The sequence below is a fragment of the Ailuropoda melanoleuca genome, chromosome 16, assembly GCF_002007445.2.
Source record: "Ailuropoda melanoleuca isolate Jingjing chromosome 16, ASM200744v2, whole genome shotgun sequence".
In the NCBI taxonomy this organism is placed as follows: domain Eukaryota; kingdom Metazoa; phylum Chordata; class Mammalia; order Carnivora; family Ursidae; genus Ailuropoda; species Ailuropoda melanoleuca.
In genome coordinates this window covers 23,572,655-23,578,950 of record NC_048233.1, presented here as the reverse complement: position 1 = coordinate 23,578,950, position 6,296 = coordinate 23,572,655, and the positions used below count along the sequence as shown (strand labels likewise).

The 6,296-nt window shown below is 38.7% G+C and overlaps 1 pseudogene; it reads left to right on the top strand.

Annotated features, from left to right (window-relative positions):
* The window catches only part of LOC105242151, a 237,538-nt pseudogene that overhangs the window by 56,804 nt on the left and 174,438 nt on the right, over positions 1-6,296 (top strand).

Genomic DNA, 6,296 nt, shown 5'->3' with positions numbered 1-6,296 from the left:
AATATTTTGATGACAGCAGTTCTAGGACTGATTGAATTGTCAGGTTCAATTTCTTAATCTAGGTTCAGAGGGATCAGAGATTATATTATCTGGAAAGGTCAATGGGAAGCTGTGAGAAAAGATTTTTCCCTAGAGTGTGTCTAAATACTATACCCAATAAAATATTCAAGGATATTTTAGCCAAGTTTCATTAGACACATATGGCACAGTGCTCAGTCTACCTACTGCATTGTGGTTGGGTTCATTTGAGTTTACAGGGATTATCTGGCAACCTCAACATACCAACGCTAGCTTCTAGATAAGAAACTGCATTGCCCGTAATTATTTTATGTGCATCAGTGAGACCGTATAAAGGAACTTTTTTTTTTAAGATTTTATTTATTTATTTGACAGAGAGAGAGAGACAGCCAGCGAGAGAGGGAACACAAGCAGGGGAGTGGGAGAGGAAGAAGCAGGCTCCCAGAAGAGCAGGGAGCCTGAGGCGGGGCTCAATCCCAGAATGCTGGGATCACACATTGGGCCGAAGGCAGACACTTAATGACTGAGCCACCCAGGCGCCCCGTATAAAGGAACTTTAGGAGACCAGGGATGCTAACAATGGTCTTTTCTCCTCTCACCCTTCTTTTTCTTTTCCTTTCTTCCTCATTTTTAAAAGCATAGATCCTTCCCTAGGGTAATCAAGGGAATGGTAAGCAGTCTCCACCATTTATTAACTTCTTAAGTGCTACTAACAATGGATTTGAGTATGTTCTAAAAGGCCTGGTGGTAGAGCTGTGTTCTTTCTAAAGATGGATTTCTTACCACACATTTTATATGAGATGGTCCCGAAAAATCGAAAGGTGACATTCTCCCCACCTCCTGTGTCAATGTGACACATTGTCTCACCCAGTTAACTAAAGACTAGAAAATATTTCCTCTAGAGCTGATAATTCAATGGCCTAATCAGGGGGTTTCCCAGGCGTCAGAGTACTCAGGCAGTGTTGAGTCTATTCACATGGCCCATATTCTCTGGCATTATTCAGTACAATCCTTAAGAGCTTAGTGTTAAAGAATTGGGCTGCTTTCTTTTCAGTTACTTATATCAGAAATCACATGACTAATCCAATATGGTTTGGAGAATAAAACTAGATTTGGAGAAATATCAAACCTCTATAGAATATTTTATTAAATTCTTACCTCTTCTGGAAGGACTTAAATCTTAATGAGTCATATTCTAAAAGGGAAAATAGCATTTAAAAAGAAAAAGGAAAGCAATTTTCCCAGTTTAAGAATACAAATGAAAAGTATTATTTTTTTCTCCAAATGAGAATTAAGGGCATTAGAGTTAATAAAATCGGTTTAGTTTATTTCATTTCTTATCAGTTCAGCAAGTATTTACTGAGCATCCATAGGTGCCAGCATCAAATGAGGTGCTGAGGATACTACGATGAAGAAGATACTGTCTCTTTACTCATGTAACTCAGGGCCTGATGCGTGAGACAGGCCCACAAATGGACACTTTCAAAAATATGGCAAGGACTATGATTGAGTTGTTCTCTAGTGCTCTGGGAACCCACAAGGAGGGATCTGAATTTAGCACAGGGATGGATGGGTGGATGCTCTCAGATGGGGATAATGGCTGAACTGTGTTTATGGTATGAAAAGAAGGTTGCAGGCTAAGAAAGTCTGAGGTGGGAAAGGGGAAAAGAAGGAGTGTGGTTGGGGAGATTAGAAGGCAATTCTAATTAGATTAGAAGGCAGAAGAGACAAGGTGAGAAAGATGGGAAGACGTAGAATAGAATGTGCTAATTGGAGAGCTCCAGTCAGCTGTGGACCATGAGTAATTATTATGAGGAGGGGAATGGTAGAGAATGGGGCTAGAGGAACAGGTCCACTCAGATCACTGAGCACTATGCAGTGTATAAGTGATGGAGAGAAATAGAAAAGGGCCGAATGGCACAGACTGTGAAGGGTCTGAGATTTTCAACTTTGCAAGCTAACAAGTTAGGCTGCTAGAATTTCATAAATGCTTGAATACAGTACTCCCAGGTCAGTGACAAAGGATTTTGTTACTCATGGCACAACAGGAAGCATGAGGTTCAAATTCATATTGGTTTTTCTTCCATGGAGGCAACAGGAAGGTGGACCCCAGTGGATGTTGTACACACAATAGGTTTCCACCACAGCCAAGAAACCCCAAACTCAGAATTCCCCAATATTTTATAAGGGAGATGCATGAAAACCTGCCCAATGTTTGTCCTGTTTGTCCTGGATGAAGATGTTATCTTTGTTTTACTGTATGGCAAACAAATATTCTCTCTCCTGAAGGGAGACACCATGTTTTCTAAGGATGTTTGCTATACAAATATTCTTGAAAGGACAGTCTGAAATAAAAGCTGTCAATGCCTCTCCTCACAAGATGCACTGAACTATTGGAGATCTGTGAAGAATTGTCCACAACAGTATAACAATCAGATGCGTGTTTTAGGTGTATCACTCTGGTGGTAGGTGAGGGATGGGGTTGGGAGGTTGTTGCACTAGTCCAGGTAAGAGAGACCCTGAGTTTGAGAGGTGGTAGGAATGAATTTGAGAAATATATAGGAGGAAAAATAGGTAGTTTTTGCCTTCTGAGAGAGAGGGAATGATCTAAAATAGGGAGCAGCAAACATTTTTAAACAAAGGGCCCAGACAGCAAATGCGTCAGGTTCTTTGGGCCATTTGGCCTCTAATGTGCTCAACTCTGCCATTGTAGTAGAAGAGCAGCCATCGACAGTACATAAACGAATGGTGTTGCTGTGCTCCAGTAAAACTTTAGTGATGGAAACACATCCACGGACTGTAGTTTTCTAATACCAGGTCTAGAACAAACCCGAGGTTTTTGTGTTTTATGACTAGATAGATGGAAATGATAATAATTGAGAGAAAAAATTTAGCCAGTTTTGTTGGTATGTGGTAGAGAGTGAGGAGATGAATTTTTGAAATTTTGAATTTAGGAAAGTGAGAAATATCCAGGTATAGATGTTACTAGACAGATGGATATAAGCATTTGAGGTTTAAGACAAGGTCAGTGTTAGAGTTAATGAGTTAGAAATTCTAAGCATATAGATGGAAGTTAAAACCATGGAAGTGAGTATCATCATTCAATCAGAACATGAAGAGGTGGGCCAAAGACAAAATCCTAGGAAGCACCAATCTTTAAGGGTCAGGCTTACATTAGGAGGTACTCCAAAATTTCTTCAGATGTAATGTCTTATTTCTGTGTACTTGTGTGTGTGTGTGTGTGTGTGTGTATGTGTGTGTGTGTAAAGAAGAGATTAGAGAATGTACTTCAATGATGAAACAATCCTCCTTAAGACTATCAACTCTGAAAACCCCCCAAACTGTATGTCATTTATTCTTCATCAGAATAATAAGAGCTTCAAAGAAATTTAAGAGGCACACTCATACTTTTCTCTCTTTTCTATTTGCGATTTTGAGAGTAAATTTAACTGAGAAGGACCTTGATTAGTCATACTGAAATACAAACTACTTCCATTAGAATCCAGTTCTTCATTTCATCCAGGAAAGGCATATGGGTAGGTTTGTTCCACTCTTCTCTTCTGAATAGCAGTATGACTGCAGTTATTAGTTCTTCATTTATTCAGTCAGTCACTTAACAAATAACGAGCATCTACAATGTGCATAGCTAGGGGCTGTGAAGGATAGAAAGATGAACAAGAGGACACCTGTGTTGCGCTGTGAAGGATAGAAAGATGAACAAGATAAGTCAGTCAGTTAAACATTTACTTTTGGCTCAGGTCATGATCCCAGGGACCTGGGATTGAGTCCCACAATGAGCTCCCTGCTCTGCAGAGAGTCTGCTTCTCCCTCTGCCTCTCCCTCACTCATTCTCACTCTCTCTCTCTCAAATAAGTAAAATCTGGAAAAAAAAAAAAGAAAGATGAACAAGATACAACCTGCCTGGGTTTAAACACAATAATGGTAACATCAAGCAGAATATGATCATTGGCTCAAAAAATGGTCACTAAAACCATAGCACTGTTATTGGTTTGTTTTTTCTGCTATTCTCTGTAATTATGCTTAGAAACTTCCAGAAAAAAACAAGAATCCATACTTTTAAGTCATAAGTCGTGTATGGAGAAATTGTAAATAAGGAATGGGAAACTAAATAAAGACACATGGTTGCACATTCTGTCAGAAGAACTTAGAGGGATGAAAATCAGTCAGTACTATTGCCATCTATTTGAGCTGTAAGCTTTATTTGGTAGCTTGTTAAATATACTCAGATTACAAGGGTAGAAAATGCCTGCTTTTAAAAAAGAAATTAAAAATCATTCAGTGAGATGATTATGTTTACACACACAAATGAGTTTGACTTTAGTTCAAACAACTTTTTTAATCTATATGACAACAATTTAAAATCTTTAAACATGTTTTTAAAATTAAAAAGTCTTTTGAAGTGATTTAGAGTTATGTAAAATGCAAACAAACAAAAAGCAAACATTTTTCTTGCTTGCTTTAACTCAAAAATGGAAAATCTAATATTCAGGGGATAGGGTAAGTAATATTGGCACAGGGGTTTCCTATTTCATTATCAGTCCAAAACAAGTCAAACCAATAATCAGTTTTAAGTCACATGCATATCTCTGCACTTGAATGCCGAACAAATTGATATATTTTCTTGAGTTACTACTTTTTGGGTCTGATATATTGTCTTGTTTATAGAAACCAATGAAAATTTGTTTGCTATGAGTACATTCTTTGGTGGTTTACTGTTAATTCTGTGGAAAGCCCTATAATTTTTAATCCTCAATTTTAATTTTAATTCAAATAATTAAAGAAGCCCCTAGATTATTAAAAGCTATTACATGTTCAGTTAGAGGGTCTATTAATTCATCCTTTCTAACATTCATTATGGAAATAGGTGGTGTTAAATCACGGCTGAGTTTAGGCACTATATTTTACACAGCATTTGCATTTGTAAATAATGGTGATTGTGAAAAATGCCTGTTTGTGTTCATCAAAGTAAATTTCCTTGACCCACTAGTTCGATAAGAGATCCAACAAGGCCTTTGGTGAGTGAGTTCTTTCAAGGATCAAGAGATGTTGGCTTGATGGACCACTCACTGCCACCCCCCTCCATTATTTTGAAAGCCTATTTGGAAATTATAGGTTAACTTCATAGCAGCAATAACCTGGTCCAGCATGATCAGAATCTCATATTTCTTGTCTACTCACATCTGTGCCTTAAAGAAGAGGGTGAATTTGTCTCACCTTGAATGGGTCGGAATAAAAGAGGGTTGTAATGAATAAAGTTATATTTGGAAGATTCTCCTGTCAGTTTTGGTACAAAGTTTAATGAACAATATCACCTATACTCAGTCCTCGCGTGTATATGATTCTAATGTTGCCTTGTAAGGGCTTTATATGTTACAGTTTCTGCCCTTCTTCAGATCTTCTGTAAAAAGTGTGAGTAAGTGCAAGTGCATCTTCAGTATAACTCTACGTTCATTGCTGAAGTTAATTTTGCCGTCATTAGGCTGTGAGTTTCTCTGGGGAGGAGCTTCTGCAGTTTCCTTTATAACTCTCCTGATAGCAAGACAGGTACCCATGACTGGGACTCAGTGGGCATTACTGCTTGTTTGCCATCAAAACTTTAAGGTTTATTAGTAAGAAGCCAAGAGCTGAGAAATAAGAATAGTTGGAAACATGGGTTGGAGCCAAATCATGTTTGGCCTTATCTGCCAGACAGATCTGGACTTTATGATTTTTGAGAACAGAGAGTGTGATAGTAGCTCTGCTAGAGAAAGCCCAAGGGCTTGGGAAGTGGAGAGTGGGTAGTGGAAGTTAGGGAGATGGACTGGGTAGTACCCAACTGCTTAAGTTTAGGCAAGAAGAATCAAAGCCATAAGTACAGATGACAAATATCACGGTGAAGGAAAGCACTAATCAATGAAGTCTGAAGGAAGAGGTTAGATTCAAAGTGGGGAGAAAATAACTGAGCAAAAAGAGAAGGAACATTCTAGTTTGCTAGACGCATTAATGGAATTTCAGTTACTGAAATATTTTTTGATAAAAAGTTCATGTCTTTCTCACCAGACCGAATAGTTCATTTTTCCTTCCCTTCTTTCCCTTCCCACCTTCCTTCTTTCCTTCTCCGTTTCTTTCTTTCCCTCCCCCTTCCTCCTTCCTCCCTCTTCCTTCCTCCTTCTTCCCTTCCTTCCTTCTTCCCTCCCTCTCTTCCTCCCTTCCTTCCCTTCTTCCTTCCTCCCTTCCCTTCTTCCTTCCTTCCTTCCTTCCTTCCTTCCTTCCTTCCT